This window comes from Oryzias latipes, chromosome 9 (genome assembly GCF_053564925.1).
Source record: "Oryzias latipes strain Hd-rR chromosome 9, Olatipes_Hd-rR_3.1".
In the NCBI taxonomy this organism is placed as follows: Eukaryota; Metazoa; Chordata; class Actinopteri; order Beloniformes; family Adrianichthyidae; genus Oryzias; species Oryzias latipes.
In genome coordinates, this window is record NC_136245.1 from 17,160,670 (window position 1) to 17,185,668 (window position 24,999).

General features: G+C 39.0%; 1 long non-coding RNA gene across 1 annotated transcript in view; it reads left to right on the forward strand.

The window, feature by feature from the left end:
- LOC110015628 (uncharacterized) overlaps positions 1 to 24,999 on the forward strand; it is a 152,789-nt gene that overhangs the window by 115,735 nt on the left and 12,055 nt on the right. The gene's annotated exons all lie outside the window — the stretch shown is intronic.

A 24,999-nucleotide genomic window follows, 5' to 3' on the forward strand; every position in this document is an offset into this window, starting at 1 on the left:
TGGAGTGTTAAGGAAAAAACATTGTTATGGCAGGCTAAAGTTTAGATTACTATTAAACAAGTCCAGGTAGGATTATGACACCAGAGTACCGCCATCCCAACACTGCAATGCAGCTACTCTTCAGAGTCTGGTCATTGATGAAAGGATCTTTCCTTTTCAAAGATATGATGTTGGTATTATTCTGGGATGTAATTTTCTTTTTTCCTTTGGTAAAATCTTGAAAATGAAATAGAGAAACAAACTGCTATGGAGACTGGGAAGAGAGGAAGGTAATGGTTAAGAATGACAATATTCCATCGCACGTAAAGGAGAATGTAATCTATGTCCAGGGGAAAATTCTGTTGTGATTGATGATGATAGTGAAGTGCGCATTCTACATAAAAACATCTGGTATGATTTTAGGATTGGGTAGATAAAAAAAAAAACAAGAATGTGTAGATTCTTAAACACAAATGATTACATATCAAATTTGTACCTGAAGATGAGCTGTTTCTTTACAGATTGCACGGGGATCTTCTGCAAGCGTTGTGTTCTTTCGTTTACTTAGAAAAACAAAAAATAACCGCACTTGTGATGTTACAGAACTTTTTTAGTCTCATCGTCAGCGGCAAAGCAGACACACAAATCAGGAATATGTGAGTAACATTAAAATACATAGTGGTTTTGATTTTTTTTTTGGTTTTCATTTAGATTTAGCATCAGCTTCCTCAAACATGAAAAACAGACTGAATCTATTTGTAAACACTGGGATAAAATTAATCTGAGGTTCAGAATTTTAAATAAAGTAATAACAAATCTGTTTGTATTTGACTGAAGTGGAGTGTGCTTCATTGTGCTGTATTCAAGCATGTTTAGTTTATAAATGTCATTTAACAACAACGAAATCAATATTTTACTGTAATAAAAGCTGCACATAGTTTGGACTATTTTTTATTCTTTTTCAGTTTTGTTTGTGTGGAATCAGGCCAGTTAGTTTAGGTTACACCCCGATTTACACCATGTTAGTAATAATGGTCTATATAGTTGGTTTTGACTGGGTTAACTGCAATTTAACTGGCTGAAATATCATAAAAATTCAAATCAATGACTTTATATAAATGATTCAGAGAACTGAACGTTCAATGGTAGAGCAGGGTTCATGCAAGAATTGCATGGATGACAATCACAGTAAACTCCACTTACATTCTATTCTGTTTGATATCTGGAGAGAGAGCTCTTTTCTAATCGTTTTCTGGGCTCTCCTCAGGGTCTCCTGCTCTTGTGGGGTGCAGGCCTTTGATTATTTCTTTGTTTTTGTGCTGCACTACTCTTGATACTTTTTTTTTCCTGCGAGGTACACTGGAGTACTATGATCACAGGTAGAATGAGCAATACGCACATGGGCTATAACGTCTTGAACGATTTGCAACAATGGGAAAGAGAGACATTCTTTAACTGATATAGTTGTTTTACTTATTTTAAAGTCACAATTCTTCATCCCATTTAAACTTGTTTCCTCCAACATTATAAATGATCATGCACAAATTATAGCTAATACAATAAACTCTAAATTAGTCATGCATTAAATCTACTTAAATGCAATTTTTCCCCAAAGCGATTTGAATTTTTTGTTTTTTTTTGTCTGCCACATTACAATATTACATTTCAGAGTTGAATGTCATTGAGGCTATTGTTAAATTATTCAACTCAATTGTAAATGACTCATTTAGGCATATATTTTAAAACTGTGCGATTAATTTTGCATTAGAGCACTAATAGACAGATTACATTCAATGACGAGAGCACTTTCCCTATAGGCACAATAGTTTCTGTGTGGTTAGAATGCAAAGCAAATTCACGTGTTTGTGGATTAAGCTCCTGTTTGTGAAATTTGTTGTGTTTCACCGCTTTTTGCCATGTTTTCTCTTCTTTTTTTGGCCTCTCTGATAGCGATTTCCCAGTGGGAGAGATGTGTGTTTCTGTGTCTGCAGAGCACATTTCAAACTCTAGACCTCTCCTGCCTCCACACACACTCACACACACACACATGCATGCATGAAACATTTTGACAGGCCCTTGATTTTTTTTTTCTCCACTTCTTTTTTTCACATCATGAGCAAAAATTTGGGTGTTTAAAACATTTATGATTCATTAGCAGAAAACTTATCCCTTTTAAATCCTTTCATGTATAAATCATGTGTATTTTGATTTGAAGGGGCCGCTTCTGTGTTATTGATGAGCTGCTCCACTCTAATCAGTTAGTAATTGGAGCACAGCTTTTAAATAATGCATTTATTAGGCCTTGTGATGTGTTTAATGGCAGCCCCGTGCAGTGCAAATACGTCTGAAGTGTCCTAATGAGTCTTTTATGGGCCAGCCTAGGGAAAATGGCACATCTCACTCTGTGACATTACTGCACAATAGGTCTTGTTTACATAGAATTGGCAAGTAAAACAACCAACGCGCCGACATTTTTACAAATCGTTATGGTGGTTATTATGATCAGCTCCTTCTGCTTGATAGAAGAGGCTCGAGTTCATGTTTTTGGTTTGTCTCCGCAGCTTGTTTTTCCTCCTTTGCTGATGGCCTTTAACTTTTGGAAACCCATAAAGCGAGCGCCACCATTTACGACAAGAAAAAGACTTTTACCAGCCTACAGACAAACGGCTTACATCAGTCACAGCTCTTTATATCGTGGCAAATTTCCTGCTAAATAATTATGAGCATCACCGATGAACCACCTCTGTGGAAGTGCACCACCTGCCTGCGGACAAACCCCCGGTGAAGGCCTGAGCTGTTTAGCCAAAGTCTATACCACCAACCAGGTTACACACACCATCCATCATCGTCAGCCCAACTGTGTTTGTGGTCTGTCAGCGGCTTGTGCATGTGTGCACATGTACAGGGCGTGCGTGCGCGAGTGAGTATTGTTGGAGAGCTATTGCTCTCCTGGCAGGGGTGGATTTTAATTGGAACACCCAGTGTGTGGTATAAGCGCCGGTGTCACAATAAAAACGCAGCAGACAGGCCCACACTGATTCACTCCTATGCTGAGCCACTGTCTCCTTAGGAGCTGCAGATTAGAAAGGCATTTGCAGTTTTAAATGCATTCCCTGACTGCGCACACCTGTGTGTCCCCTATGCAAGTATTTGCTTCCCATCCATTTCTGTGTGCTGTCAAAATTATCAATACTGCCTGTATTGACACGACAAGTACACTAAACATTTGCTGTGTTTTTGACTTGCAATACAGTGAGGTGACAATGGATATATTAGCTACTTTATGTCAATTTGTTTCCATGCAAATATCTGGGGAGATTTTGTCTGACTTTAACCCCAAATCTGTGCATGTGTCTGTAGTTATAAGTAGAATTTATCAAATAGAATCCATCATTATCCCTATCACATTTTGTCCCTGTCCAAATACCTGGAGAGGAAAAAATGTTCTGCTTTCCATGGCTTCTCTTCTAACTCTTTGAGCTGTGTACCTTTAAGTCATACTTATCCGACATAATTACAATTCCCTTGCAGCGACTCTTTTACTTTGCTCCGTTTCCTTCTGGTTTCTCTGTCTCATTTGAATTCAGCTTGCACGGCGCTCTCCCCGCTGTCTTCTACGCAATTTATATACACATGCAACCTTGGATGCATCCGCAAACATGCACGCTCACAAGCCCAGCCCTCCCCCACAAGAACAACCTAACACGACGCACACACACACACTCAATGTTTCAGCGAGAGTGGTGCCTGACAGAAACAAGTGACAGCTCCCTAATTACCTCCTCACTGTAGACGCTGACGCTGCCTGAGACGCACTGCTCATTTTCCTCTTTCTCCTTCCTCCCTCTTTCCTCCCCTGCCTTCATTCTCCCTCACCCACCCTTCTATTCCCGTCCTTTCTGCCCACCTCCTCTTCTATCTCCCCTGTGGTGAATTATGCATGTCCAGGAACTCCCATTCTGCATTCACACCAGCCCAACAGAGACCCACCACCTATGTGCTCCTTTCGTCTGTCCCCCACTTTGCTCAAACCTCTGATCCTGAGGATAGCACCTTGTTTAATCGATAGCTAATTAGCGAGAATCGTTGACTAATACACGGTTTTCAGCTTACACTATGGCTACGATGGGAGAAGGAAAAGTGCTAGAGGGCACCATGTTTGGTATTAGCCCTGCTCATTGCAGGCCACTGGGACCATATTTCCCCAAGGTGTCTGAGTTTGAAGGAAGGAGATGGCCCGTGGAGGCAGCCGGGGATCTCCAGAGAATGATAACATTGGCTCTGGAGTCCAGCCACACAACAGAGACCCCTGTTCCCCTGCGCCGCAACTCCACCCCCTACCCGTGTGTCAACTCAAAGGTCCAGATTGCATTTCCAGTTGACGCCTGCTGGCCCCACAGGCATGTTTTGTTCTAATAGAAAATGGAAACCTCACACACACAAAATGCGCACGCACATCCACGCACTCCTCATCCATCCTTGCAGTGGAATAGTCCAAAGGGACGGAGTCCACAAACACCCATGCTTATCTAATCAGAAGATGGTGACAAGAAAGGAAAAGGTGGGATAAGGAGAAGAGAGGATTTAAGGCAACAGACACTTAAAAAAGGCCAACTCGTGTTGAGAGAAAAGAGGAGGAAGGAGGAGGAGGAGGAGCGTTGACATGGAAAAAAAAATAAGCTGAGGCCATGAGAGTAAGAAAGAGACAGAAGAAGAGGACAGAAACAATCCTAAGAGAGAGGAGGCGGCAAGATAGCACAGAAGTGGGAAGAAGGATAGAGCACACAAAGAGGGGTGAAGCAGAGGGGGTGTTGGTGGCATGTAGGCAGCTGATAAAGTGTCACTGACAGGCATCACGATGGGGAGAGAGAGTCACCAGGGTGCTGGTTAGATGAGCCACTGCAAACAATGCAGCCTCTTTTCTGGACGCCGCTGTTCTCACGCCTCTGTCCGCCTGCTGTAAGAGACAAAAATGGACTGAATGTTCCATTCATCTACCATTCATGGGATGTAATTAAAAAAAAAAAAAAAATTCACATGATAGCTTAAATAAAGAATTGACAGTCACAAAAGGTCAATATTTTTTACACCACCAACCACCAAACCAACGTTTGTTTACGTTTTAGAAGCCACGTTTCATGCTTCTTAAACATAAACAAACTTTTTTTTTCATGTTATTGTTGCTCGTGGAAAAATAATCTAATAACCTGCTCGACTAATGGAAAAAGATCTTCCACGTGCACCAAGAGCACGTGGAAGAGGAAGCCTAAAGTAGGAAAAGATCATGAATTTTGAGAAGAAAATCAATAATAATATTTGCACAATAATCCGTCCATGGAGCAAGTCATTTTTACTTAAAAAGAAATCTAAAAAAATATAAAAATCTAGAAACAAGGAGTTATCCTGCAAACATTCAGAAAGGAATATACAGGTAAAAAAGCTGTTAGACAAAATTACAAATCATATTGATCTATACAAGCAAATTTTAAGTAAAACTAATATCTTAAGTAATTCAAATGGATCATTTTAGAACAAAATATTAACAAATGAGAATACCATCTTAGTACAAGGTGGCCAAAATTAATAAATCATAAAATCTAAAACTAGCACTTTTTTCTGGGTTTCCAAAATCATGAGAAAACTGTCTAACAGCTTCCATGGTTAGATGTCTTATGAACATTTCTTAAATCAAGAAGTTTGAGTTGTTAGAATCAAATAAAAAAATTGTCAAGAGTGTGGACAAAAATTGATTTGGTTCATTTTAATAATAATATCCTTGTTTTCTTGATCCTAGCACTTATTGAGAAAATATTCGAGACTGCTGATTTTAGGGAAAAGCTCAAAGGGTGTAGAGCAAAGATAAGTTCAAATATGAATATTTAAAAACAAGGTTTTAAATCTTAGCAAGTATCAAATAGGTCTAATTTGCTCATCAACATGATCACAAAAAAAAATCCATTTTGTCATTACTGCTAATGTTTGCACAGTTTTTGAACAAGTTTTGTAAAGATTGAGAGCATAGGCTGTTTTCCCTCTTTTGAAAGAAGAGTTACAGTATTGACTCTGCCAAGTGGCACACCACCAGATTTTGTGCTGGCTTCAGTTGATGCTGTGACTCACAAAGGTCGCTTTATAATTCCAACACTGCCAGTGCAGGCCTACTTTATTCATATTTAAACTAATTATTTAACAGCAAGAAGTGTGTGCACCAAGCTGAAGTGGCCAACATTTTCAAAAGCAACACTTAAACACAGCTCTCCTGGAAAAGTAGAGATGATTAATTTTTTTTTGTTACCTTTCGCTGCAAGGTCTCCTTTTAGGATTTGGAAAGGTGCATTGTTATTTTGAAATGTCTAATCAAGCAGTCAGATACAATTTACGTTTTACAGATAGTTCACCAAATTGTAGGCTATTTGTTTAAACAGTTTATGACATGATATACAGGATGGTCAATTTAAGATGGTCTTCATTATTACATAAGGTACAGAAAATTTTCTTTTTTCGGGGGTTTATGTGCTGATAAATATCCATCTGTAAATTTAATCTAATGTTTTCTGCACTTTTCCTGCTCTATTGGTGTTCAAAATCTTTCCTGTAAGGTCAACCATTACATACTTTATGTTTTGCCATATGACCCCAAATACATTACAGTTGTGAAAATAAAGATTAAAGTCTGAATGTTAAATAAAAGCAGACACAACATGTAAATACAGAGGCAGGGTATCACATTTCAACATAAATGGGTAAGAAAGGCTTTCTTAAAAAGAGATTTCAAGTGAGTAGAATTTCAGGACAAAGTGAGAATATGTGGGTTTGGTTTAGAATCTTTGATGAGGTGGTATAAATTTATTTGTTAAAAAAAAAGTTGAATTCATTAATTTATCCAAGTTCTTTTTTGAGTCTTTCTTAGTCAAGATGAAACTCTTAAAATGAGAAAAAGTTATTTTTTTCCTTTAAAACAATTATACTTCAGTGCAAACAAAACATTCTTCATACGCAGTATTTAACATTTTTTACAAGTCTTTGGGGGAAAAAACAATTCAAAACAAAGTCTCCCTTTTTTGAGGCCAATGCAAGCAGTGCTCAAAACCAATAAAAATACTATAGTATATAAGTTTAGAAGTACCTCACTGACCAGCAGAGGGGCCTCTGCTCAGCAGACACCTCCTCAGTGTGTAAAATGCCTGCTCCCAGACAGTGGAGCTCATTTCAGAGTGTCTGATCAAGGGCCATCGAGGTTCCGCAGAAAGACTGTTCCTCTGCCAGCTAGAGCGGCGGGAAAGAGGAGGGGAGGGTCAGGCAGAACCAAGCTGAGTGGCGGTAATGGCTTTTCAGGGTAAATTAAGACACAGGAAGATGTTTGGGTCGGCGTCTGTGCAGCAGTGACCCTTATTCACACAGGTCGTCAATGCCTCCTCAGCATCGCACACTCGTCACAACAGTTTCTTCTCCCAATCAGCTTCACAACACCGTTTATCTGACTGCCATGGGCTGTGATTTATTACCCTAGTCCCTGCCACTGTCACCAGGCCTCAGCCATTCTGCAAAGTCACTACACGGCCTTCGTTTCTCACCCTTTGTTTGGCTCCTGCTATCTGCTTAAGGTTCCTGTTGCAGCTACATGATGATGGTCAGACCGGCGCATTTCAGGGTGATACATGGTTAGAGCCCATCACACCCACTTTACTCTGATTTTAACTGACATGCACTGTAACATGCAAGAGAAAAACTCTGTCCGTTCCTTTCTATTTTTGTCCAATGCTTTTTTTTCCCACTTCAAACTTCAGAAACAAATTTGACTACACATCAGCAAATGAAGAAGATGTCATTTTTTTAAACATACCAGTAAATTGTTTTTATTTCAAAGGAAAAAGACTCTGATGCATCTAAATGTACTAAGTTTCAAGACCCCACTCCGATGACCTACTGATATATTTTCAGTGTTCTCAGTAATCTTTTAATTATGATTATTCCGTTTTAGCCAAAATAAAACATTCTGTGTGGTTTTCTAGGACATAGTAACTCAGCCCACAACTCAGAGGCAATAGGAAATTGCCTCTGATTTGTGGGCTCAGATGAGAAAAGCGTACATGAATAATCTACTTGTCTGCAAGTGGATGCATCAGAATAGAGTGGAGCAGAGAGCTTGTGGCCTGCTGATTGTTGCACCTGCGTCACTGCTACAAGATTTTTTCCAACTACCTTATTTTTTGTCTGCTCCCGATTCACAACCATTTAAATGAAAAAATATTCAGAAATGAAATTTTTATATCTACATTTTGTTTAAATATGTCCTTCATCATCAGATAAAAGCCCCAACAACATGTTAAAAACACTAATTTAATTGGAGTGGGTCTTTAAATATTGTGAAGGTTTAAGGTGAACTTTGCAGATTTCATCTGCCCAAAGGGCCATTGGTCTGTGGTGCTGCTCTGCTTCCTGTTTGCGGTGCAAACTTTCAAAGCGCTGGAACAAATCCTGCTGTGATGCCTGAAATTGCCGTATGAGAAAATTACAGAGCAGAAATGAAAAATGAGGGAGGACTCCAGCACGGGTGAAGAAGCGTTACGCTATTGCTAATTATTGCCTCATTAGCAACAGTGCTCAGCCATGTGGACAATAGCAGCCGAACAGCTGATAAAAACACATGCAGGGGCTACAGCTGAAAGAACATCGCTTTGTTTTATGTCTTTATTGGCTCACTATACATTTAAGTGGAGGGACGACCAAAGCACAGGGGATGAAGTCGGTAATTAAAGCAGCGAGTGAGGTGTGATGACAGTCAGATTTTGGTGCTCTAGTTTTTCCTGCAGCCGTGAATCTCCATGCAAATGCCAAAAGCTGAACAGCAGCGCATGACACACTTTCATCCCTACACCTACACCTTCTGCCTCCACCCTTTCCTCCCACCCTGCCCTCAGGCTTCCAGATGTTGCTGTCACCCCTGTTCTGCAGAGGCGCTGCAGTGTGGAACTGCCTGAAGTGATGACAATAAACACCTCCGCCATAACCTGGGCCCCTTCATTTGCATATTTGCCTGGCTTAATTTGAGGGGGAAGTATGCAAATATATGCAAAATGAAATCCATCTCCTAATGACATGAGACGATTAAACAATTTTTATGCTTAAATATTCTGTTTAATGAAATCAAACAGGCCCACGCTTTGCGACAAATTTGCCCAGGCGCAGGCAAAATTAGAGGATATCACAAAAAGAAAAAAAGGGGAGGGGGAAAGGAGGAAGGGAGGAGGTGGGAAAAGGAAATGCCTGGTTGGTGTGCATGTCAGCTTTTTCAAGTGTCCCTCACAAGACAAAAAAGCAACTAAATTTAAATAAGATTTTTCTAACAATTAAAAAATCTGTCAGTTCCCCATCGTTTCATACACCCACTTTCTCAGCTGAAAAAGCTGTGACTGATGAAGTACAAAATGTACTACTTAAACGCTCAGAAATGGTATCTGTTTCACTGCTGATTTATTTTGAAAAAAGCTCCAGAATTTCTCGTTTACATGATGGCGAACACGAAACTTTTGCACTAACTAATATTTATTCCCTCCTCCGAAGCTCTGCCAAAGCATTGCCTCTGTTAATACACAGCTTAACAAATAGGAAAATAAAATCATTTCCTCGTGCGAGTCTTGGCCTAAAGACACGATCGCCCTGGAACAGAATACATAACGATGGAGACAGCGATGTGATTAAAGTTGGAAACAGAGAGGGAGAAAGAGAGTAATATGTGACTGCTTAATTGTAGCTTTGCAGGGAGCTGGTGACTAATGGCCTTTCCGCAGAGCTGTTCAAGCCATGAGCTGCACATTAATATAAAGGGGGTTCTTATTATGTTTTCAGCTTTAGACCTGATTAATCACGCAGATACACTTTCAGCTCAATACTTTATACAGGGAGCTGTGTTGCTGTTAGGCACCCATCAGGCTGATGATGATGCAGGTGCTTGCACCCACTGAGAAATGCAAATCCCGAAAATACACATCAGTTACAGGAGACTGTCAAAAGGAAATATACACAATGATTGTGTTTGATCTCCCTTGAGGAAAAGTATTTAGTGGTCATCACTTGAGCACAAGGGGGAAAACTATCTGATCAAAGGGACACGAAGGCACATGTCGTGTTGGTGGGGAAGCATCTTTCAACCTCTGCACAGCAAAAGAGACTCTGTTGGGCCGCAATGTTGGGAAGGAAGTCTTTGGCCTGCCGCTTTGTTGCCCCATAATCCCTTTGGCTTATATATGATCCCTGCCTTCCCTTTGACAGCTGGCTAATAGAGGAAAGGAGCTGGAGCTCTCTCTTCAGACAGACAGAAAATAGCAGTGTGTGTCTGTGTGTATAAACTGCTGATTATTGTTGCTGCGTGTTCACGCGAACACAGACTGAAAGACAGAGAAAAGACAAACAAGCGCCGTCCATAAACATGTGTAACTCTAGTGACTGGGCGGCAGGGGGTTGGTGGTGAGAAGACGCTGAACTTGTTGTTGCACATCGATTGATTCCAGGATCCTCCAACAGGAGCTTTGGAGCTCTGTGTGATGCAGGGCTGGCAGTGGGAGAGAGCCATTGCTGAGGTGGTTGGGGTCAGGGCAGCTCAGGAAGCGCTTCCTCTAGTGTCATGACAACCTGCCAACAGTTATAGCACCTCGGTGATGTCAGATGCACAGGGACATGGTAGAACTAAGACCGCAGTGTGTATTTGAGATAAGCTTGTGCAAAGGCGTCTCTGCTTAGAAACAGGGTTTTTTTTCTGTTTACCGCTGTGCACATCAGGATTCATACAGTAATGCTGTGGAATTGATCCTGTATCTAAAGGTGTAAAAAAAAAAAAAGTGGCAAACTGGATCCTTAACCCTTAAAATTGATCTGGATGTGGTACGCTTGAATTTTGATGTGAGGGATTTGTGTGATATCCATAATCCGAAGGGTTTTGATTCCCCAAATCCATTGTCATGCTTCACTTTAGTAGAAGAACATTTGCATAACTTTGGTGCCACACAGACATTGCACTTTCCCCAAACCATAATCAGGCAGGCACAGAGGCTGCCCAACCAACGATCCCTCCTCAAGACCATGGCAACACATTTTAGAAGACGGATCTTTGCTACGGATGTCCTTTATTTACCGTTATATGTAAGCTGATAATGCATTGCATAAGATTAGAATAAACCCTTGTAAGAGGTATTTTGTCCCCTCTTTTATGGGAAAGAGGTCAGTGGAAAAAACATTTCAGTAAGTCTCCCCAAATCACATTGGCTGTTTACAATGACACAGTGTAAAAATGAGACCGACCCCCCCCCTTAGCAGGGTCTTTATTCAAAATTTAACGTGAAGGTTTAAAAAAGACTTTTAGCTTGAAATCTTTTTATTTGATACAACCATAACAAGACTTATAACACCTAATTGTAATACCCCTTGGAATTAATCCTCAAACATTGTATAGTTTATTGGAGCTTCACCTCTTTCCTTTTTTTCACTTTCCTATTTTTTTTAGTCGTTGCTTTTTTTGGATTAATACATTTTTTATCTTTTGTCTACATACTTGATCTTTTATTATAAAACATTTTGTGGTTTTGCAATGAAAATGACAGAATTTACCACTCAGAACAGAGTTTTTTTTTCATTTTCTATTTCTTTTTTTTTTACAGTTTCAGGTTCTTTGTGGAATTATTGTGTGTTACAATAAAATATATCCGAAAAAAAACACACAGTTTATACTAGAAGATGGATTTTAGGCATTGCCACAAAACATGGTTTTAAAGAGACATGTTTAGAGCAAATTATGAAGTGGTAAAAACACTCTAAAAGACCCTGGACTTTTCAGAAGGTTAACCAGAGTGATCCCACTGAAAGAAAGGTGAAAGTGAGCTATAGGGAAAACTATTTTCCCTTTGCCTCAGATATTTCCACATTTAACAGTTTCTCATCACATTTGCATGAACATATGCGTTCAGTCTTTGAAATGATTTTCTGCAAATGTGTCAGGAAGTTAATTAGCTCCATGCTTTTTGTAAGTCGTTGAGTGTGCACGTGCATGTTTAATTGCATGTGTGCATGCATGAATGTGCTTTTACATGACCCCCCACCAGTGAGAGAAGACAAAGTCACAATCATATTTTTTTTTTCTCAGTTGGGGGTAAATGTGACTTGCTAAGTCATTCACATTGATTTATTTTTTTGTAGATGAAGATTGCATTTGTAGCTCTTGCTCCCTTTCAGCTGTGACCCGACTTTGCAGCATTTTCTCCATCCCCTCACTTCTCCTTCTCAAACATTGGTTGTCCTCCCGGCTCTTTCCCTGCTCTGCGGGATGGTCATTTAATCCACCTAACCAGCTGGAAAGATAAATATTCCTTAGTGGAGTGTGAGGCCCCTGCTTCTCCACTCACACAGACCGGAGATGAGGAGAAAGTCTCCTTCTGCCAAACTCAGACTCCAAATTCCTCCACTCCAACAGATGCTGACATGACGATCCCTGCAATACTAAAAACGTTTGTTGCTCATCTGTCAACAAAACAGAATCTTTTTGTTTCCCTAATTCATGCAATGAGTATCTCACATTTTGTAGATAAGACTGATTACTTTATAGCTGGAATGGAGTCCCAAATATACCTTACTTTTGAAAAAAACTTCAAAATCATCACTGTGAGGATATAGGGTCTTTATATTTTCCAGACTGCGTTTGGCTGATTATCCCAGAAGGAGGAACGTGGATGGGTTCCTGAGGCTGACTCATGGTTTCTGTTTGGAGAGGTCCAATTCAGAGCAGGCTGGCCCGCCTAGAACCTCTGTTTACACAGCCTCTCAGGCCAGACTGGGAGGCCCTATTTTCACACCCAGGTGCTTTCCAAAGAAAACCTCCTCCAGAGGCCCCTTGCCTGAGGTAAAACAACTGAAAACCATACATTCCACCTCAGGTTCCTGCTATCCTACTGCATGCTTCTGATGCACACTTATAACATGGAAGGAAAATCTGAGGGTGTATAATAGAAAAATAACTTTTTAATGGTTTTATTCAAAGTGTAGGTATGATAACGAGTATTCTCCAGCTCCCATTTTAGCATAAGTCAATGCAGAAAGATTTTACTGCTCTGCATGTGCTACTTGATTGAAGGAGTTAGAAAAATTGATATTCTAGAGGATGATAACTCTTCAGACAGCTTCACTGCATGATTGAGTCAGCGTGACTCCATTTGCCTTTTAGAAGTGACAGACCTTAAACTGCAGAGATTCAAAGAGGCGTTCAGTGCAGGGTTAACCTCAAAAGAGAGTTGATGCTGATCTGGAAAGAAAGGATTCTAAAACAGCTTTTGACACATATATAAAGTCATAGAAGCGAGGGGCTGGAAAATGGTTAGTATGGGACGCAACATCTATCTCTGACCTGGTATTTGCAATACAAGCTCATACACTGACCACAAACATGTCTGCAGCAGTGCTGCGCACTTACAGACTTAAGTTTAACAAATCGTCAGTCTTTTGATAATTCTTTAGGGAGATTTTCCAAAGAAAATCTGGTTTTAGGTGTCTTTAACATGTATTTGTGGCTTTTTTTTACTATGGAGGACATATATATAAAAAAATTAAGTATCAAATTGCATTTTTTATCATGCTGGATCAGGAGCAGGCGCAAACATGCAGTTGGAAAAAGCTTGTAAACGTGATGTACAAGATACAACAGCGAACCACAAGATTCCTGCTCTGCACCATTCTGATGCATCCGCTTGTGGTCAACTAGATCCATGTAAATCTTCCTTTTTATCGTCTGAGCTACCATCTGGCTCAAAGCTTTATGGCTAGATAGCTTCAATATTGCTTGAGATTTTGTTGCACCAATAATGTTAGCCTCAAATAATATCTAAAGATGATCGGAGTGGGACTTTAAAGAAAACCAATACATGTAGTCACTTTTAAAGACTCTGACATTAAGCATATATAGCTCTTACTCTTCACACGCAGCAGGGGCTGCCCTCATCCCAAAGCACTCTCAGCATATACCGTAAATAAGAACCACAGGCTACTGAAGCAGCCCCTCCCTGCTGCACTGGCAGCAGAAGATGCATGCTCCTTCGTTAAACTGCTTTGAAAGACTTATTTGTCTTGAGAATGTGCAATATTACCCATTGCCTCTGTTATATGTGTGACCCTTATTGGAAATGTAAAAAGAAAAAATAACACAACTGTCTGTTTTTTGTACCCCAGCGCTAATTTTGAAAGGTTTTAGGTTTGTTGTAGTTAAATACAAACATTGCATGAATCTTTCTTATTGTATTTATGTTAAAAATGCAGCAAAGCACACTTTTTCAGACCCTAATGTTGACCATTGCCATCAAATCTAATCCTGACCATTGATCACACACAGTTGGGTTTTTTCTCAACAAACTGCGATTCCCTAGAGGAACTTTAAGTGATTCTCACAAACAAGGCAAATAAATTCAAAGCTGTACAACCCCCTTTCAACTTTTTTGTCATTGTATTTTTCTTTTCATGATGCACTCAAATATTAAGGTGCAATTTCTCTGCAAAAAAGTACATTTAGATTTCTCCATGATCAAAGCAAGTTTCTTTGGCATTTGGATTATTGTTAGACTCTTAATACTCAGAAAAGCTTCTGCAGCATTCCTAAGCTAATAACAAAAGCAATGGAAACACACATTTAAATGTCTTCTTTTTCTACACACAAAGAAACACGCATATCAAAAAGGCTGCACATTTGTTAATGCACAATACTGTGCCACCTGAAAATATAACTCTAAAGGTCTTTTTTATACTTAAAAGCTATGAATATATGTATATCATAATTACATTCCATATATCTTCCAAAATCCAATTTCCATCAGTGGTAATTCTGCTGCACAGGAGTAATGGTTGTATTATGCAGTTATGACATGCCTAGCTTTCTTCCAATCCCATCCCCATCATCCAGCAAACAGCCCCCAACCCTGTTCCCGTTTATTCAGACACGACAACTAAAAAATCTCAAAATGACCCCCCCACACACACACCCACGTACCCCCCCCCACACACACACACACACACACACATACACTTTAAGTCTGTGAAAATAATAGAGATGTGATTGAAGGTTTTAAAAAACAGCAACCTCTCTGAAAAGACAGTGTGGAGGTGCACGAGAAGAAAAGCATTTTGGTCAAGATCTTTTGTCGGGAAAACTGTAAAACCCCAGTCTCACTCGCAGGTCAGGTTACCCCCCTGCTGAAGACGCCGATCTTGGCCACATGAAACTTGTTCCCAAGAATGATGGCTCTCAGTGAGCGCATAAGGCAGGCATGAATAAATGAGTGCGTAAATGACCAGGCCAGTGATTGAGTGAAGAAATTATTGAGTGGGTAAATGAACAAATGTTTGAGTGAGTGAGCAAGTGAATGAAGGACTGGGACATTGAGTTTGTGTCCGACTGAGTAACGGAGCCAGCCTGAAATCCACACACACTAGAGGCAATCCAAACAAACAGGTCTAAGTGCTGCAGTGTTCGCTGAGGGACCTGGGAAAAGGCCCATCAGCCCCATGAATGAGAGCATTCTGCCCCCTCGTAGCCTGTTATTAAAATCAATTAATGACAGGGAGGGAGGCCCCTGTAAAAGCTGACTTGTTGGGCTCTAGGGGTCTTTTGTGACACGTTGCCTTTCTGGATCACTTGTGCCATATGGAACCTCCCCTCCTGTGGCACATAACTCACTTTTATGAGAGTCTCATTGGCTAATGATGGAATAGTGCGTAAGCACTGAGCATGGGAGTGTTTCAGTCCCTTTAACTGTCACTACCGCTGCTGCCATTGTCTGTCACGCTGATCTTTTTCTGAGACGTTGCTGTTGACTTCACAGGCACCGTCACTGACAAGCAATGAAAGGAAAAAAGGGGTTAAAAAGAGGAGCATAATATACATTTTTTCTTTCTGGGTATTCCTACTGCGTGTGAAGACAGACAGACTGACAGGGAACATCCAGGCTTAGTGTGACAAAATGAACTGTGACTCACGCTGTGCAGCGTCTTGTTGTGCCGAAGCTTTGGAATCTGATAGAGCACTTACCTGCCTGTCTTAACTGTTTAACGTGTCTTTTCTCTATACCTTCAAAATGTCAAATAGAATGGCTTAGGAATATGTCACTGATGCACACATGATAGTTGGAAACAAACGTGTATCAATACTACCTGATACTTGGTCCGGTTTCAGCCGAGACAGGCCCACTTGAAGAGGAGATTGGCCGTTATAGTGAAGCGTGGAGGCTCTGCAGGAGGACGGCGGCGGTCCATTTACCATGCGCTGAAACAACTCTGCACTCATTTCAGCAGAATCCCACAGGGTGAAGCAAAAGAAAACAGACTTGGCTGGATCTGTTTTCTCCCATCTGCAGAATATTGTTTCACTTTTCTGTTTCTTCCAACCATCTGGGTGTGTTTTGCACTTTGTGATGCTGCAATCAAAGGTGCCCTTATCTCTCGCACCAGCATATCTTCCAGCAACCGGTGGTCACAGCTTAGTGCTGACATGACATCTCGGTAACTTGCCTCAAACATGCTCACCTAGTAATTTTGCCGGAGCAATAACTAGGGGGATGCCTTTGCCTTAAAGATGTTTGACTGAGCCATCAATTACTTTCTCCCTAGAAGAGCGGACTGTGATTATAATTATGATAATGACATGACACTGTGATAATGACAGGAAAAGAAAGAGAAAGAGGAATCTGCCTATAGAGTAATACAAGCTCATCAGTAGGAGAGACTACATTTGCTTTCATTGCCTCGATGTAAAGAACTATGATGGCATGTGTCAGGAGCTCTCTACCGGTTTTCAATTCCCCCCCAAGACTCAGCCTAAAACCTGATCACACAACAATTATAATGCAATGTTAATCAGCTACGTCCTTAGTTTACCCCCAATAGCTTACCATGTTTAAACCTAATTTGTCCCATTTCGGGGAAAAAATTGCATACAGCCCACCAGCACTGTTGGTGGGAATAAAATAAAAAGAGGCATTCAGAAATCTTTTTTCATTTCATTTCATCATCAAAACTGATGTTAGAAGCAGGACTATGGGCCACTCTGCAAAGCCTCAGTTCGACCTAGGAAAATCTGTGGCATTGGGATTTAACTCGGTAAACCCCGTTGCTAGAGCAACTGCTCCATAGAGCAGTGATCTAAAGATCGGATTATGATGGCAAACTTTTGATGTTCCCACGTACTGTTGAGAGGTGTGATTTTCAAAACTGTGCGTTCTGTTCTCATGTTAGAGGCACAAAAATCACACCTTACATTCAGGACTGTTTGACCTACTTTTTAAGTTCTCACAATCGACAAATCTTGCAGACAACCTGTGTCCTGAAACAACAACAAACATTCAGAATGAGTCATGCAGGCTGCAGAGGTTTCCTTGGCCAAATATCATGCAAAGACAACACTTTTCGAGTTTGATGTTTGCTTTGATAAAAATGGAAATACTTTATATCCACTTACTGTTTGAATAATACTGAATATGATCCAATGTGCTGGTCCCTCAATATAATGTGATTTATCTTTCCCATTCTCACAGTTTTGAAGATTTGCACGTTTTTTTTGTTTTGTTTCGTTGTTTGCAATGCATGTGTTCTGCATCCTTATTGGCTGCAGACATTTCAAAATCTCCCATTTCCTCCAGATTCACCTTCGTTTTCCTTGTCCGAGCTTGAATCTGGCTCAAAACTGTACAGCTGGATATCTCCAATATTGCCAGCCATTTTTGTTACATGGTAATTAATATGAGGTTGAGTGTGTGAGGGGCTGTAGCAGTGGAACATGTAAACAGATAGCTCAGTTATGGGTGATGGGGAAGGGGTTGGGGTTGCTTTGCGCCAACGGTCCTTCTCACAACACAGAGGTGAATTTCTTATGAACTACCGCCAATCTGCAGGAACTATGTCCCAGAAAATGACACAGGAGCTTTTAAAATAGATCAAAAGTTGGGTGGAGTGGGTCTTGAAGTCCAACAGCCTATTAAAGTTAGGTTGTGCAGCAAAGATCTGATGTTGCAATTTTGACAAATTGATTAGCCAATTGAAACCTTTTATTCTGATTTTGTAAACTCTTTTTTTTAAGGAAATACACCTTTTTTAACGTTATTTTTTACGTTTCTTTACCATCAAGCAAAACCACAGGACTTTACAAATCCACACGTGTCCATGTTGTGTGTAAATACACCGGGACGATCTCTGAACGGTCTCTTTGTTGTCTAGGAACTGCTGAAAGGAACTTTTACATGTAGGTTTTTTTTTTACCATCATAGGATGAAAACACTTATGGAGGGATCCCCATAGAATGACTCCATTTGAACATAGCTTACCACTTTATTATAATGGAAAACAGAGCCTCCGTTTTTGTTAATTTTTGCAAAGTTTCATTTCCGGAGTGTGAAACATTTTCTTATTACTAACCACAGGTTAGGGGCTTACATGCCGCATTTTAAATCAGGTTGGCTCATTTAAAACAAATTGTGCAGGGCTGAGGTGCAGGGCTGAAATTCACCAAGAGTCCAAGCCAATGAGGAGCAAGCTTTAGACCATCTGAAACAACTTAAACCATTAGCATGTCATCTCAGTTCATAAGAGCACTAAATTCAGCTCATTCACTCTCAATCACTTGTGCACAGAAAAGTCATTTTATTTCTGACTGTGTGCGTTTGTCCTCAGACAGTGTAAATATTTTAATCCCGCGTTGAACTGTGATGACATCTTTGAGGTTTGTGTGAAAAACTCTCCTCGATGGCAAACTTCTCTGAATAACTGTTGGCTTGGCCTTCTCTCAAAATTCCACCCAGAACCTCCAAAATGTTTAACTGAGTAACAAGCAGTTGTTCTGCAGAGAAGCCACGAGGACTCGGAAAACACTTTAGTAGAGCAGATAAACACTGAAAATCACAATGTATTTGAAACACATTAAATGTTAGAACTGTATCAAAGGCTTTTTTTAAATCAGTTTTTCTCTGGGGCAAATGTGGGGAAAAAACAGAAAATATTTAACATCAGGAATTCCTGAAAGCAGTGAGCATTAATCTGTAGGTTTGGAACGAGACGATCAAGACACTTTCACGTCACTTTCATTCTTATTTGCAATCAATGGCACTTAAATGGAAAATGCTGCTGAATCCTTCATCATCCATATGCTAAATACACCATTTTTCATTTCTTGTTAATTCCTTTTTCAAAGCCTCCTTCTATTCCCTTCACCACTCCTAATCTGGCTATAAAGGTCAGTTTAGCATAATGACATCACACAGACGAGCATGGGCAAACCCAGATTACAGAATCTGACTCTAATGTGACTTTTCAGATGAAACAGCATTAAATGACATTAACGCTACTGCATTCACTGGCAGCTTTAATGGAGATTGCTCAGGACTGGCCCTTCTTTACCCTCTTTGTATTTTTAATGAGGTGACAGAGAGAGGCAAGATTGGTAGAGGATGGTCTTACAACATGCCGAGCTGGGATCAGATACAGTCTGTCTATTTGTGTAATTTTCCATCAGCTCCCTTATTGGGCCGGGGGTTAACCTCTTCAGTGTGACTGACATTTTTAGAGCATGGGCAATACCACTGGCAAGACTCAAAGGGACTTTTGGGAAAATTGTTACAGTAGCTGACATGACGAGACTGCCGTTTAATGTTTAAATTCAGGCGCAGATTAGCTTTTAGCTCAGGCTTTGAAGGCGAATAAAACACTTAGAGAACATCGATTTGAGTTTCTATTCCAGCACATTTGAACGTTGTTGCCAATCTTTAATCACATGTTTAGTGTGCATTTCCTAAAGTGCATGTAGCCAGTTGTACTTTTAAAAATGAAATACATTTGAATTTTAAACAAAACAATTAAATTGGAATGGGGGGGGGGGGGGGGGGGCTCATCTGTGAAAAATTAATCAGTTTGTTATTTTGGATGAAAACGTCTTGCTTTAATTTTTTTTTCGTAAAAGCCCCTCAAAATACTCACGGTTCCCCCAACATTATTGAGGGTTTAAAAAACAACTGTTATAAAACATTTATCAGTTTTACTGCAGTGAGGCCCAATGCTTTAACATGACGTTGATCTTGAGTAAATGCTGCACACATTACAAAAAAAAGAGTCCATAAAAATTACATTTGCACAAAATAAGGTAAATTACAGTTGAATGTAAAAAAGAGAGGTACACTATAACAGCAAGTTACGGAAAAATGTTCTTGATTGTCTTGAGTTTAGTGCAAATCTCTCAGGGAATGTTTAGTCAAGGGTCACACAGCAGGTCAGTTTTGGCTGGAAATACTTAAAGAACCCTTTATTCAGTTTGGATTGTTCTGCTTTACACTTCACCCATGTGTGTTGTGTAACAGGCTAAAGGCCTACCTCCCAACTGCCAAGACATTGTACATTGTCTTCTCGAGTTATGTTTTTACTGTTCTGTACTTTGAGTTCATTTCTTCTTTTTTGTCTTTTCTTAAACTGCATTATTGCCTCCATTTGTTTTTGCTGGAGAGTCTCTGTTTGAACTCTAGTCAACTGCATGAAGCTGAGTCTGACTCATGTTTTTTAGGAGGACCAGACTTCATTTGTTCACTCCACGTCCAAGCCTAACTCCCTTACCTTAATGCTTTTGTTTTTAAATACAGATGTGCCCCCAATATATTGAAACAATAGTGATTGTTTCAATATATTCACACACAAGATGTTTGATGTTTTTGCCTGGTAGTGTTAACTACAGCACAAGGAATTTTACACAGCATTTGTTTTGTATAAAACCTTTGTCAACAACTAATGCTAGGTTCCCAATGGGCATGTGATGCGTGTTCAGAACGCGAAGAACGCAGGTTCTTGAACATGTTTTTAGCAAACTGTGTTCACACTGGACTTTTGCTACCTGACAGTAGTGCACGTACTCATAGTTGAAAGAGGCTTGGTACGAAATGTCGAAGCAGCGCAAATCTCTCTAATATCCAGGTTCTTTTCTTTAACAGATTGATATATAGACTTGGTGTCATTCTAACTGGGAACAAACGGCAATTCTTAAATTCTCCTTCATGATCAATTTCTCAAATGATTAGCACCTCCATGTTTTGAACAGGGCACTACCCATTCGTCACTACCAGATCAACTGGTTTAACTTTTATTGCATGTTCAATGGCTAAGTATTTTGTACAAAGAGTTCAAAAACTGACTTAGAAACTTTTATAGTAGTGACCTGTGATGGTGAGAGTTTTCAACCCAGAAACCTGAAATGTGTACATGCGCTCTTTTACATAGACTTTTTTTTGGAAGAGGTCGCTGAATTAAAAATAAGTCCTATAAGAGTAATGAGACTGTCAACGTGGTTACTATAAATGAGAAAACTCAACTAACACAGCTTATAGCCCTTTAGCCATTGTTTTAGCCTTGCAGATGTGATATTCAAACAATCTGTTTTTGCTTTTCTCCTGTTAGGTAACACCCTTGGAGATGTCATCAGGCATTACTGTTCATATGGGTGAAGGTTTGAATCTGGGAGGGTGAGAGTGGGAGACTTAAAAAAAAACAAAAAAAACAAGCCTTTTTATCTGGAAAGTATAATGCTGCTTCATTAGGCACAGTTAAATCCATTCGTTTTTATTACAGAAGGCAACACATTTTAATTTGACAGGCTCGCTGACACCACTTCCTAAACACTGTAGTTTCTAAGACTGTTGTTAATTGTGATCAGAGCTGTGTGCCTTTTTATCCAAGTATTGTGAGAGGCAGAGAAACACGAGCCACTTAATTTTTTATAAGTTTTTAATAAATAGATGAAAATTTGCGTTTTTAAGACATTTTTGATTTAGTAAAATTAGCATTTTTATGCTACTTATGACTTCATTAAATTTACTTACTAATTTATATTTTATTTCCAAACTTATGTGACACAATGTAAATTTATTTTCTGAACAGGTATCTGTTGCCTTAAAAAAATAATAGGAATTTTGAACTTTTCACTTTGGCCTATGGTGGCCAGTGTAGTGTTAACTTGTGGTGGCCAAAGGATGTGTTCGGTTGAGACTGCATTTTGGTAAAATAATCTCAGCATGTGTGAAAGAGTGAACAGTTAACAGCTGTGGTGCTTGAGTGAGCTTCAGCAGCACACATCAACTCTGATCAGGTTTCACTAAAGCGAGTGTGATGTGCATCACTTTCAGTGTTGTGGTAGTAACTTGTTACAAAAGCAATGTATCATGGTAACTTGTTACTAATTATAATGTAACTAAGTAGTGCAAGGCATTGCTAATAAATTGTGAGTAATATTTTACCCATTACACGCTAAGTAACTATTATAACTGACCAATATGTAATTGTTAAAAGCAACAACACCAGGCAGATTTAAAAAAATCATTTAAAAAAAAATCCCTTTTTTTTGTTTTTTTTCTGCATTGTCTTTCTTTTTTTAATTACTTACTTTAATGTGAATTATTGGGCCATATTTCCTGTTAGGCTTCATTAACCCAAACAGTTGTGGAGAGGCTGTGGTGTGGTGCAGTGGTGGAGCGGTCGATTTCTAATAAAGAAGATCACAAGTTTGGTTCCCGCCTTGCCCACCCATGTGTCTTTGGCAAGACCACGAACCCCACATTGCTCCTGGTGGTTCACCATTCACCATCAGTGTGTTTGTGACTATGTGTGTGCATGGGTAAATGTGATGGTGTCTGTACAGCTTTGGGCCTTCTAAGATGCACGTTACCATTTGTGTTGAACTGTGCCTTGTCCTGTTTTTCCCTGAACTGTCTAATTCTAGCCAGGTAACATTTGTTCCAGTATTTTTGAGGCACTTTAGATTTTATGTTTTACTTTTGCAGATATTGCATACACACACACACACACACACACACCCACGCACCCACCCACACACACCCACACACTTATTTAAAATAAAATGTAAGTCAGATCACACATTACAATTCTGAGACTGTTAAATCGTCAAGTAAGAGATTAATGTTGAATTAGATTACCGGTAACATGTAATCTCTAATAGAAGTCTGTTTTTAAAATAATTCGCACAACACTGATCATTTCAATTTATATGATCAGTCAGTTTCCTATATTCCTCTCTTATTGTGACTAAATGTAAAAAAAGGTAAAAACCTCGTGAACATGCTATCATGTAGATTGTTTTTTTTTCTCTGTTTCCTTTCATTGGCAACTTTTCTTTAGATGAAGTGTCAACTCAAAGTTTACATCAGAAACAGCATGATATATGAATATATTTTCTTGTTTTAGTTGGGTTGGGTAATCTTTACAAGCATTTTTTTACAGTTTTGATAAAATACTTAAAGCAGAAAACAATAAAGTAACATTTTCAGGCAATACGGAGGAAGATTGTACCAAAAAAATAAAGATCTGCATGACAAACTGCACTTTTGTTTAACCTGTTAAAGGCACCACATTGACAACAGGATTTCGTAACTGTTATTAGTCAGATAAATCTACTGTTGTGTTATGCTGAGCACAAATGGACTAAAACGTTGAGGATACTCACACTGTGGACATGTAAACAATATCCTGCAGCGCAGAATGACAAACATGTGAGTGGGATTTGTATATGTGGTACTTAAATATTTATTGAACAGACAAAAGAGGCTTATGGGAATAAAGACACTTAAGAATGATAAATAAATACACAAATAACTAACTTAGGAAAAATTTAACCCAATGATGTTTTGTATTTTTATTAAATAAATTAAGTTTTCCTTTTTTTTTGTTATTACATTAGTTAGTTTCTAAGTTTATATAGCACTTATATAGTTTCAATGTGAGCGCTATAGAACCGTTGCATTTATTTTCTGTGGTATTTTTTCTCCAGAGAGTGTGCCTTTGTCAGAAATTCTCTTACTGCTCAGATGCCATTCATACGGTGGCCCTGAAGTGCAAACTATTCAACAAATCACTCGATACAAAAACATTTTTAAGATCACAGCAACAATTTAAAAAGCGTATTACATTTTAGAAAACAAAACAAAATTTCAGAAACCAAAACATAAAAAAGAAAAAAAAGAAAAAAAGATTTCAGAAAACAAAATTAATTTCCAGAAAAAAAAGAAATATTACAAAGTGAAAACATTTCAGAAAAAAAATTAATTTCCAGAAAACAAAATGAAATAAAAAAAAATGAAAACATTTCAGAAAAACAAAATGAAATATTAAAAAATGAAAAACATTTCAGAAAAAAAATGAAATATTAAAAAAAGAAAATCATTTCAGAACACAGAATGAATTTCCAGAAAACAAAATGAAATAAAAAAAATGAAAACATTTCAGAAAAACAAAATGAAATATTAAAAAATGAAAAACATTTCAGAAAAAAAATGAAATATTAAAAAAAGAAAATCATTTCAGAACACAGAATTAATTTCCAGAAAACAAAACGAAATCTTCAAAAATGAAAAACATTTCCAAACCGGAAGAAGCAGGTACTATGGGACAACGCTGATTGGATGATGATGTTTGTCAATCATTTGAACTGAAAAGTATTTTAAATGAAGCGATGACGGATTTTATCGTCCAAACAACAATGTACTATAATAATCCACGTATTTCCCATTTACATATTAAATCAAAAATGCAGCAAACAGATAATGAAGGTTTAAATTATTTTTTGAATATTTCGTCTGAAGCAGAACGGTCACCCAGAAGTAGTTTGTGTAGATGACGTCCGTTCTGCAGGTAAACAAAGAAAGGGACGGTAAAACGTTAACATAAACGTTAATCTTTGAATATTTAGTGGATGTGATGACGGAACGCACGCAGAAATATCAACACCAACCAGGTTTACAAATGTTTCGAAATGTCGTGAGAGGATTCTGTCTGAAGCAGCAGCTGCGAAGAAACGGGTGTTAAAGACGGAGCACATCAGGAAATGCAGTCCCGCCATCCACTGATAAGGTATGGAGGCACATTTGTTTGATCTAATAAATGTAGCGTTAAACGTGATTTCTAGGTGGGTGTTTACAGACAGATCCAAGATCCTTCAGTCATACGTTAATGACAGGT